Source organism: Protopterus annectens, chromosome 1.part1, assembly GCF_019279795.1.
Source record: "Protopterus annectens isolate FY-2018-M chromosome 1.part1, PAN1.0, whole genome shotgun sequence".
Taxonomy (NCBI): domain Eukaryota; kingdom Metazoa; phylum Chordata; order Ceratodontiformes; family Protopteridae; genus Protopterus; species Protopterus annectens.
In genome coordinates, this window is record NC_056726.1 from 1,398,109,589 (window position 1) to 1,398,122,261 (window position 12,673).

Sequence of the window (12,673 nt, forward strand, 5' to 3'; positions counted from 1 at the left end):
ACTTATAGCAGGAGTTATTGTATGACAAATGTTAAAACGTACAAGTGTTTCAAGATAGGAGGGTAGGACTGTGGGATTTTCGTGGGTAGTCATCCACTGAATTTCTTCTGTACAGTTTGTAGCTTTTGCAGGTAGTAGAACAGGACAGTTGTAAGGTTAGGTACAAGTGTTTCAAGACAGGAGGGTAGGACCATGCAATTGCCGTGGGTAGTCATAAGATCATAGGAAGTTACTAGGCTAACGCCCCAGGGACCCTTACAACCCTAGTCAAGAGTTTATTCCCAAAAAAGAAACCTCAGTCAGCACCTGTTGCCTCTGTCATTGAGGGACACAGGTGGAACCACTGGGACAAATTTGTGATTTCCCATCCACTCATCAAGGTTGAGCTTAAACAGAGTCAGAGAGGTACTCTGTTTGACATGTATGGGAAGTCTATTCTAGAGATGGGGCAGCCACTGGGAGACAAACTTGTCTCTCCAGCAGGTTTTGCTGATGTCACATATTAGATTTAGACCTTTCTAGCGGGTAAAGCATGAGGAGTTAGACTTACGGATATGAAACATCTCTAGTAGAGCAGGATCCGATATTGCCTTGTAGGCAAGACACAAATCACCTCTGAGCAATCCGCTGAATTCCTCCTGTACAGTTTGTAGTTTTTGCAGGTAGTGGAACAGGACAGATGTAAGGCTAGGTACAAGTGTTTCAAGATAGGAGGGTAGGACCGTGTGATTGCCATGAGTAGTCATCCGCTAAATTCCTCCTGTACAGTCTGTAGGTTCTGCAGATAGTAGAACAGGATAGTTGTAAGGTTAGGTACCTTACGGCCGTACATCACCAGATACTGGTTACTGGCCAGTGTGCTGTTAATAGAACACCTAGCAACCAAAAACCTGTTGCCTTATTTGGGGGGAATGGTCTACCTATTACAAAACTTGCTGAGTTTAATCATTTTTCCCATAAGTGCTCACCACGTCACACTCCCAAACAATGTTCAGTTATGCTGCCAAGGATTTGTGACACCTACTGCATACCTCTGCTCTTATATCATCCCATGTTTCCATCTAAAATGTGGAGTTTGCCAGCTATGGACTAGTCTATAGCATGCAAAGGCCATATCTGGTAATTTCAGAAACTTTTGCAATACATCAGCAGGTCTATATAACTAAACCTCTAAGCGTACAACTCTTGAATCTAAGCTACACAACATTGTTTTGGTCACTGTGACACTTTGGAAGGGTTCCGCCTGTCCAAACGTTTCAGAAACTGACTTTTGTTGAATATATTCTTAAAAGGATATTTCTTACTTCTCTCTTAATATCCTTGCATTCGAGGAAATTTTCAAAGTCATAGTGGCATAGGTAATGTCAGGAAGAAAATAAAAGGTTATGTGTTACCATAACTTGGCAACTGAGTTGTCTTCCTTCATTCCTCCTCACATGCGGCTCAGCCACATTCCACAGACTTGGAGCCAACTCTCAAACTCCTCCCTCCTGCCTATAATGCCCCACATCCCCCTAAGTACCTTAGATCGAGTTTGCTGATTCCAAACATTTAACACACACACAGCAAAGAAGTGACAGAAGAGGCTCAGACATAGGACATAAGAGTCCCTTCATAATCCAGGTTCCTCTAGAAGAAAAAGGCAGGGGGATGGATGGGTGGGAAAGTGAGGTGGAATGAAGGAAGACAACACATATGACAAGTTATAGTAAGATATAACCTCTGAATCTGATGTTGTCTTCTACATTCATCCTCATGATAGGGTCAGAATGGGTCTATATTAGATAACTGAAATGATAAAATTGACACATAAAACATGAACTCACTAAATACCAAAGTTACAGAACTGTTGCACAAAAAAAAAAAAATACTTGAGACACACCCCCCTACTTAAATATACCAACGCTGAGATCACACCACAGTGGAGGAAATGGCAAAGTCCCAAGAACAGCCTAGTGATTTTTTTCCCTGGGAAAAAAATTGCTTTTCCGTAACTTCGGTGTTTAGTGAGTTTGTGTTTTATGTTTCGATAAAAGAGCATTCACTCCCTTATAATTTCAGTTATCTAATATAGACTTGGTCAGAATCCCCAGATACATAAATCCTGGGTGGCCCTCATGGAAGGACATGCTGGAGCACCATTGAACCAAAGAAAGCCCTGCTCCTGGATATGAGATCCAACTTGTAGTGCAATACACAGGTATGATTGTTAGACCACATTGCTGCTGCACAAATGTCATCAATAGATGTTCCAGAATAGAAGGCTGTAGAAGCAGCCATAGCTCTGGTGGACTGCACCCTGGGTTGTCTAGGTAATTTCAATCCCTTGGATGAGTAAATGTACAAGATGCAATCAGATATCCATTTCGCTAACGTAATTTTAGACACCGCTTGTCCCAGTCTATTGGATGAGAAAGCTACAAAAAGCAGATCAGACTTCCTGCATAGTTTGGTCCTGTGTAGGTAAAAACGAAGTTGTCTATGAACATCTAGAAGACAGAGAACATATTCCTCTTCATTAGAGAAGTTGGAGAAGAACACTGGTAACTGGATGGATTGATTAATATTATTCTAGGTAGCTACTTTGGACATAAATGACGGACTGGTGCGTAATGACATTCTGTCTTTATGAAAAAGTATGTAAAGGGGTTTAGAGGATAAAGCTTGTAATTCAGAAATCTCTTAGCAGAAGTTACAACCACCAGGAGGATTCTCTTCTGTGACAGAAACTTCATGTCACAACTTGCCACTGGTTTGAAAGGTCCCTGAGTCAAAGCCTGCAATAAAAGAGTGAGGTCCCAAGGGGGAGATAGGTCCTTAACTGGAGGCCTTAATAAGAAAACACATTTCATGAACGATTTGCATAGTCTATAAGTGAAAAGAGACCAGGATTGACTTGCAGTATGAAAGTTGGAAATAGTAGCTAATTGCAGTTTGATAGTTGAGAAGCTAGCGCCTTGGTTGAAAAGGTTGTTAAGAAATTACAAGATGTCTGAAACTAGACCTGATAACGGATCAGAGTTCCTGTCTGTGGGCCAAAAAACAAATCTCTTCCACTTACTGGTGTAAATTTTTTTAGTGGAAGCCTTTTGCGAGGCTAGAAGAATTTTACGGACCAGGGACTAAAGTCTGGACTGTCTCACTAGGGTTGGAAGTGGAGAAACCAAGTGGTCAATTTGAGGGCTCAAAGGTTTGGATGCTGCATCCCTGACAGATGGGAAAGGAGGTCCTGACTTGGCTACAGAATCCAAACAGGACATTTCATATGAGATCATAGAAATGGGAACCACACCTGATGAGGCCAGAAGGGGGCAATGAGAATGACTGAGCTCTTCAGCTTGCTTGCCTTCTGAAGAAACTTCGGAATGAGTGGAAGAGGAGTACAAGCATACAGGAAACCCCAAGGGCCAAAAGTAGACTAGTGCATCCCTTGAGGGACGCTCCTGGAGGAGGGACCAGAGGGAAGAACTTGCTGCACTTGTTGTTGAGGGGAGAGGCAAATAGGTTGCAGCAAGGTTGACCCCAATGACTGAAGATCATGTTCACCACTGACTGAGGGACCACTTGTGCAGAACCACCAGTGATCTGCTGAGTCTGTCTGCTAGATCATTGGTTTTCCACAGGATATGCATTGCAAATAGAAGGTGGTCTGAAGATATTGCCCATCCTCACACCCTCATGGTCTCCTTGCACAAAGGGTAAGAATGGGTTCCTCTTTGTTTGTTGATGTACCAGACAAAAGACATGCTGTCGGTGTGTACTGCAACAGTTCCTAAGTGGAGAATGTCCTGAAAGGCTTGTAACGTCAAGAGGACTGCTCTCATCTGTAGGACATTAATATGCAATCTGGTCTCGGTATGGGGACCACGTGCCTTGGACCATTTTCCCATTGTAATGCCCCCCCACCCAAACTGGCAAGCGTCTGTGGTCACAGTGGCTATAGGGGGGTTGTTCAAGAGCTGTCTTGAACCCAGGACCTTGTGCACTAGAGTCAGAGCAAAGCATCACTAGGCCAAATCAGCTGTAAGTAGTCTGTCTAGGATGACTCTCTCTGAATGTATCCACTAACTGAGGTGACGCCTGCAAATGGGAGTCAACCTGATGTGAAGGGACAGCAACTGCAAAAGGATGGACCATTGTGTTGCTACTGTCCACTGGAGAAGTCGCATGAAAAATCTCCCTAGGGGGACTAACAGAATGGCTGAAGACATGGATCCTAGAGTCTGCAGGATCAATCGAGCCATGGGAGAACTTTTGGGCTAACAATTCCTGTACCTGACTTCTCAACATGGTTACTCTGTGTGAAGGAAGAGAAACTATCTGATCCCTTGTGCTGAGCTGCATACCTATGAATTCTAGATTCTGTACCAGAATCAGGCTGGATTTGCTCATGTTTGTGGGGATGCCCAGAAAGTGTGATAATTAGATTAACTAGTCCCTGGCTTGTATTAGCGGATGCCTCATGGGAGGGGTTAGGAGCCAGTCGTCTAGATATGGACACACCTGGAATCCCCTGAAGAAGTGGGCCACTACCATTGCCATGCATTTGGTGAACACCTAAGGGACTGTGGTGAGCCCAAGAGGCAGTGCTCTGAATTGGTAATGACTGGCTCCCAGCCAGAAGTGCAGATATCTTCCAGAGAGCCTGTCTATTTTTGATGAGATAGTCTGCATCCTTGAGATCTATTGAGCACATCCAATCATCCTTAATCAAGAGTGCCAGAATGGACTAAACCATAACCATTCGGAACCTCAACTTCTTTACATATTCATTCAATTTGCTTATATCCACAAAGGGTCTTAGGTCCCCTGTCTTCTTCAGCACCAAAAAGAAGCAGGAGTAGGTTCTGAATCCTCTCTGTTCAGTTGGGACCTCCTGGATGACTCTTTTTTGCAAAAGGTGTTGGATTTCCTGTGCTGCCTGTTCCCTTTGACTGGGTGACACGTCAGGAAGGCTTTTGAAATTTGTAGGAAGCAGAGAAAAGGGAATGGAGTAACATCTGGACATTACACTTAGCACCCAATGATTTTGAGTCAACTGGGTTCAGGCTTTTGGGTGCAAAGCTAGTCGGCTCCTGACCACCTGCAGAGACAGACAGTCAGGCAGTGTTTCAGGAGCGCTGGTAAGGCTTATCGGGAGGGGGTTCTTAAAGCCCTGGTTCTGAGGACCCCTTCTGCCTCTATGGCAGTGTCTACCAAAGAGGAATACTGGCCTCAAACAGATACCCTACGCAGACCATCTCAAAAACCTCCAGCTTTACTCTGTCACATATTGCCTACTCAGAGGCAATCTCTGCCTAACATACAAAGCTATGTCAAACCCAGAGCTGTTGGACATGATCCACGTAAAGAAATCCCAATCCCTCCGAGCTACATGCTCTAGGGACCTAAACCTTATCACCACAATAAACAGAACATGCTGGAGGGATAGATTCCTGTCCCAGAGACTTCCCATACTCTGGAACAAACTACCTATCTATATCAAACAAAGCTCCTCATTAGCACTCTTCAAGAAAAATCTTGATGATTGGCTGGGAGATAGGAAATTCACCCTGGGGATCACTTATGTAGCTCTGCTCAACAGGGGCATAGGGAAATAATTTTCTTGGGTGGCAAAAGCCAGGGTACCTTTTTGGCTAGGCTTATATAGGCCCTAGGGCCAATAGCCTAGTACCTACCTATGAACCATCAAACCTTCTCCCTCCTGGAAAGACCCTTGCGACTTGCAAAACCACATTTCCTTACCTCCACATTGGTTCCTGGAGAAGGACCTCTGGGGGTAGAAAATTTGATTCCAACAGCAGAAAGGGTCTTCCCATCCTTCTCATTGTGGGTAAGTGTGTCTCGAAATGATGGTCTAAAAAGGGAGGAGTCATTGTAACGTGCTTTGACAAACGATGCCTTAAAGGACTTTTAGAATCAAATAGCCACATCCAGGCATGCCTCCTTTGGGAAAGTCCTGAACCGGTTGCTCACATGTTGTCCCCCGTGGCATGGGAGATTAACCTCATCGATGAGCTGGCGAGAGATGAAAGAGTGGTCAGCTTGGGAGAGATTTTCTTAAATTCCTCCACAGGCATGGACTCTAACAGACAGGCTGGCAGTTCCTTGATCAAGCCTTTCTGCAAACGAGTAAAATGAGCCAGATAGTTCAACAACCTCAGTGCAAAGGTGGCTGAGGAGTAGACATACTTCTCAGAACTGTCCAAAGCTCAAGATTCCTTGTTAAGTGGGTGGACATTGGCACTTTCTTCTACTAGCTCTTTCTTGGTGGCTGCCTCCACCACAATGGCATCGACTATGGGACTCTTACTCCAGTGTTTCCTGTTTGCAGTGGGTACCAGAAATTAATCAGGTAGTTTTTGAGTATGGGCTCAATGGTGTCTGGTTCCTTCCATGCTCGGAGGGACACTAAATCAACCAGGGCGTCTGCTGGAGGAGGGGGGTCTTTGACTCCTCAGAGGAAGGAGGTTGGGCAGGCCATCCACCTTTCTGCTTTAAGATTTCCAAAGGAGACATCTTCAGGTGGGGATCAGGGGATTCTTTCCTCTCATCAAAGTCAGTATCCTCAGTTAACGACTCCAATGGGTTGTCAACATGCCTCCTTTTGCACGTCTTCTTCTGAGGGACTACCTCAACTGGGTACTCTGGAGAAGTGTCGGAAGAAGGGAATCCCTCCTGAGCAAGGAATTCTTACAGGCCACTCAGGACAGGAAGACAAGGCAGGATGAATGGGAAAAAGACCTTCAGATCTCCAACTCGGGAGAAAACCCCCTCCACTATCTGAAAGGCTGAAGGACCAGGAGAAGATCTTTCTATCTGCCCCAAAGCAGAAGCCACCAAGGGAAAATGGGCAGGACTCTGGATCCACAGCCTCCGGAAAGGATCAGACACAAGCTGTCGAGTGCCAAGGTGCCTAAGGGAAGGGATGGCTCCAAGAAGGACGGAGCCGACCCCAGTCCCCTGGACCCAGCAATGACACCATGACTCTGAGACTCATTCTGCTCTAAGAAGGATGGGAGCTTCCTCTGCACTGAGCCCGACATGCATGGTAATCCTGAATCCTTACACTCTGAAAACAAGGCTCGGATTGGAGAAGAAGTCCTGATGGGATGGCCAGAGTAGCTCACGGATCTGACAGTGGACTGAGCTGAGACTACCCCCATCTGGTTCTGGGCCTTGAGGAAACTCCTCATTATCCTGTCCATGTCCGCCTCGGACAAACTTCTTGAGGACCTGGATGAAGCAGACAAGGGGGGCTGGGAATGCTTGGACCTATAAGACAGCATAGGAGATCTCGAAGACCTCTGATCCGGAGGTATGGGATCTAATGTAGGCGCTGACAAAGACGTGGGAGATACAGTGATCACATCCCCCGAATCCATAGAAACTGCAGTATCCAACAGGGGGGAGGTAATTTCTGCAGCTCCAAAGGAGTCGGATTCGAAAATCCCTTGGGTATCTTTGCTTCAAGAGAGTCCCTTGGGGTAACTGGAAGGGACCTCTTTTTTGACTCTTTAGCCCTAGCAAGGGAGGAAGAAGAAGAAGATGCTACAAAAGGGCTCTGAGCCTCTGGAGCCAAGGAGGGAAGAAGGTCCTTAAGAATAAGTTTATTTCTGTGGTCCACTCAGGCCCGTGGATTGAAAGCGGCGGAAATGTTACATTCCGGTTTTAAGTGGTTAGCACCCAGGCAGTACACGCACTCCTTGTGGACATCCTGGTTGGGGATTTTATCCCCATAACAACTGCAGCATTTAAAGCTGGGTGACGGTTTGTCAGCCATGATAGAACAAAAACCCACCAAAAAATAACCATCACCAGAAATACCAGTAAGGTAATTCTTTCTCTCTAAGAATTTGACTTTAACTACACACCTCAACTCTAACTATAATTATAGTTTTAGAATAATGATAGATGAGTAGCTGAAGTGGCAAACAAGATCTGCGGTACTTAGGGGGATGTGGGGCATTATGGGTAGGAAGGAGGAGCTTGACATACTGAGCCAGATCCGAGGGTCAGATCCAAGACCCCATCCTGAGAAGAAATGAAGACATCAGGTCTATTGTTTCAGTCAAATTAATGTGTTGTAATAAGCTGCTGCTGCTGTCTCAATGTCCAGGTCATGACATCATGGTAGTCAAGGGTCTTTGAACCAGCCCACCTACTCAGCCAACAAATAAATAAATACATACATTCACACACACATAAATACATAAACAAATAAATAGTGATAGTGTGTTGGAGAGATTGTTTTGCACTGTCTGTGCACTATTCATTAAACGTGTACCACGGAGCAGGATTGTTATACCATATTACAGCATACTGAAGACCTATGCCCTTGGTGATTCATACATGTTACACAATGGGGTAAGGTGTTTTAACCCATTGTGTAGCCACAATTCTCTGTCTACTGGGTGCAATTACAAATGATCCACCTGCCTGATCATATGCAATTCATAGACATAACAGAAGTACTGGCTGGTCCCAACTGAGTAACGTGTGGGCTTACAAACTATTATAATCCAAAGGTGCTGCACTTCACAGTAAAGCAATCCCCTTCCCTAGTATGTTGCTCAGAGTAGTACCCAGCAGCAGTGAAGACACTCATGCTGTTTCTGCAATCAAACTTGTCCCGCCCCTTTCACAGTGACAATAGTAATCTCTCACCAGTGGAAGCTCAAACAACACTAGATCTGTCCATTACCGTATTATGATAATAACCTTACCTCTACCACCACGTGCAATGACTGGGAAGGGTTGTTATATTACAGTACAGTGATAACAGTAGAGCACATTACAGCATGCAAAGCAGTGTTTAGTACACCGTGATGTACTATGTGCACCTGTACACAATTCATAAAGAACAGGGATGCTTTATACACCACAATCAAGGACTGCAATTAATATTTATATGAATCAAATCCTGAATGACAGAGAACTAAACACAGTGTACATTACATTTTAAGCCTCTGATGCCTCTACACACTCTGTTTATCCCACATTTACCTTTCTTAATCCTTCTTTCTCCTTAAACTCTGTATTTCCACCTTTATTTACCTCTTGAACACCTGTGTTACCCCCTACAGTTTCCAAGGCTAATTTTGCCTCTCAGTCTTGTCTCGATACTCCTCAGATTCTACTTTTCTGCTTACAAAATGTACACCTCAACATAATGGAAAATCATACCTCTCAACCTCTTAGTGCAAGAAATCCGGACAAAGCCTAAAATAATGGGGGGGGGGAGGCCCACAGAATAGGGACAGATTTTAAATATCGATCTTATAAACTTAGAAAGTTGCTAGAATGGCAGGGTTTGTGATAGCATACATTTTTTGAAGGATATGAAGTCTGAAACTCAAATGTATGTCATTATTATTTTGACTCCAAGCCTCAGTGATTTGCCAGAAAACACACATTTTATGATGAACAGACCAAAAATATGAGGCAAAAATCGGGACATTGTGTACAGTTGAGAGGTATGTATAACAGCTGTACACAGAATTTCATTCTTTTTTACCAGTATGTATTACCTTTATTTTCCTGTATTCATTGTATTTATTACATTTCTGTTGCTATTCTGAAAATAACCCAGGTTGAGTCTGTAGTTTGGTCATGCTGTGATCAGTGCTCAACATGATAAACATATGCCAGTCACAAGTGCAGTCCCTCAGGGATCAGTCCTTGGACCGCTCCTTTTTGGCATTTACTTCTCAGAAGTCAAGGCCAATGTCAGTGGTCTCTGGCTGACTAAATTTGCAGATGGTTGCAAATTAGGAGCTGTCACTGAATCTCATACTGACACAAATGTTCTTCAGGAGGGCCTGAAACAAACAAACAACTGGTGTCAGAGCCACGAACTAAAACTAAATGCCAAGAAATGCATCCCTGGTAACTATCATATCGACAATACACCCCTTAGAGTTGACCCAGTAGTCAGGAATTTAGGGACACATATAGATAGTAATCTAGCCTTTGATCATTACGTGTCTACAATGGTGAGGAAATCATTCTATGTTCACAATTTATAAACGAAGGTATGGCATCTAAGTCCAAGGAAGTCATTGTTCCACTGTATTTGGCATTCATCAGACCTATCATTGAGGACAATGCTCCCTTTGGTATGTATCTAACTAGGCATATCCAACAACTGGAACATCTGCAGAGGTTCCTCACTAAAAAAAATGTTGTTGCTGTTGTACAGTGCGTAAATAAAATGCACTATACAGACCACCTCAAGGCCCTTTCCCTGTATTCTGTCTCCTACAGGCTTTTGAGGGGAGATCTATACCTGGCATACAGGGCATTGTCAGATCCCACTCTGATGGACCTCCTGCATATCCACAAAGCAAACAGTACCAGAATTACCCGTTCTAAAGACTTAAACCTTTCCTGTGATATAAATAGGACCTGCTGGACAGATAGGTACGTATCCCAGAGACTACTCCATCTATGGAACAGTCTCCCCATCCATGTGAAGCAGAGTTCCTCCCTAACCCAGTGCAAGTTGGACAACTGGATGAGAAACCGGAAATTCATCCCTGGTTTGGCACCTATGTCTCTAATGCAAACAGTAATCTGTAAATGATTCATCTCCCAGGCCCATGTACTTACGCTTACCAAGGGTGTCAAAGCTTGTCAGAGATTGGGGATGCATGGCTAGGATTAAAATGGTCCTTGTGATCATTAGCCTAGTAGACACCTATTAGCCTAGAAGACACCTATTAACCTAACTATAAATAACTGGGCTCTAGAAAATCAAATCTGGCTGGATTTGGATTCTACATAAGGCTTCAGAGTTTATTCCATTACCAAAATTTACAGTTCCCCATTTCCAAATAGCTCAGTTGCTGGGTTTTAACATTCAGATAAAGAGGTAGCAAACGTGAATTTTTCACCCTTATAGGAATTAATTACTGATTTGCAGTTTAGCGATTCTGTGCGCCTCAAAAAAAAGCTGACTCTTGATTCAATGACAATCAGGAAAAGGAGAATGGAGGACAGTCACCCTTTAAGGACCCATATTAAACCTCATTTTGGAGGTGGTGAGGGAAAGTGGACAACTTGCTACAAGTAGGAACCATGCTGAAGCCCACTCCTGGATACTGCTTGATTGGGAGTTGACTGTTGATGTTTTTCTGTGGCTCATTTTATTTACATACATTTATATGTATACACACACACACACACACACACACACAAACACACACACATAAAGATAGATAGACAGATAGATAGATAGATAGATACACTGATAAGTGTGAGTGCATGACATTTCAAATTATTCCCTTTTCATCTAATCACAAATCACTGAAAAAAAATAATTGAAAGCACATTTCATCTGAAACATATTTTACTGATTTACATTTCAAAGAAAATGTGTAATATAGCAAATACTCCATTTTTTACCCAGAAGTAAGCCCTTCATGCATCCCACGTGTGGGGGGCTGCCCCCATATTCTCTTATTTAAATATACTAACTCTACAAATGCATATCCAGTAAAAAGAAAATAAGACACACCACACACAGTAAATTACAAAATAAAAGTAGGCACTGGAAAGATACAAAAACAGTGTTTTAGACTAATATGGCTAGCAGGTCCTACAATCCTAACATCATAAACCACAACAGCAGTGAACAGTTCTCCATGAACTGCGAGTCAACCATGTGATTAGAAATGTAGTTTCAGTGAATTTATTAAGTGATTTTTGACTAGAAGAAATAGTAATAAGATGAAACAAACTGTACCCAAGTATGAATATAAATAAAAATATATCCAAATATGGGTGTCATACAAGTGGCCTAACTTTCACTTTATCTAATCACAAGTGGTTGGAAAAAAGTGATCTAATCACATTTCAGCTAATAATATACTTCAATACATTTTATCAGTTATAACTCCGATATTAAGGAAAGTTTATGATTTTTAATAACTGCTATGACTTTTCTTAAAGATTTATAACTAATATCGCAGACTGTATTATCACAGTTTGTGGTACTATGTGAGCTGGAAGTACATTTCCACCATTTTTGCCCCTTTCTTTCACTGTAGTCTGACCAATGAATTGTTTATATAAGTTAGGACAATTTTGGGGCTTGCCTCCTGCAAAGATGTTTTTCTATTTCTTTTACTATTTTTTTTTTAAGTTATGTTGGTCAAAGTCAAAAGTCAAAGTATGTTTGGTTAGATAAAGTGAGTTTAGACTAGCTGTGCCTGATCAGATGTGTTGAGCTACTTTGTCTTTTAGATCAAATGACACAGACACACATACAGATATATTGCTAAATATACCACTTAACTATATGGGATCCATTTTCTGCATTAGGTAGGTTCAAGAGGGTCCCTTTTCTGCATAAGGTAGTTTGAAGAGGGTGCATTTCCCATAAAACAGGTCATGCAATTTTTTTTTTACTTTTGCATGCCAATTTGTCAGCTCCAATTGTGATAAATACTGTAAAAGAAAAAAATTATGAAGAATTGTACAAAATAAAGCAGTGGAGTAAAACAACAGCCATATTGTCATAAAAAATCAAAACTTAATATAAAGTAACAAAGGAAATAATCCATTTAACTACCCTTGTCGCTGTATGGTTACTAGTGTCCCCTTCACATGGGTCAGGATATACTATATCTATCACTAAAAACCTAAACTCGTGGTCTACATAACACGGACA

The 12,673-nt window shown here is 42.7% G+C and overlaps 1 protein-coding gene across 1 annotated transcript in view; it reads right to left on the reverse strand.

Moving 5' to 3' along the window:
- GREB1 (growth regulating estrogen receptor binding 1) overlaps nt 1-12,673 on the reverse strand; it is a 3,935,532-nt gene that overhangs the window by 2,370,256 nt on the left and 1,552,603 nt on the right. The gene's annotated exons all lie outside the window — the stretch shown is intronic.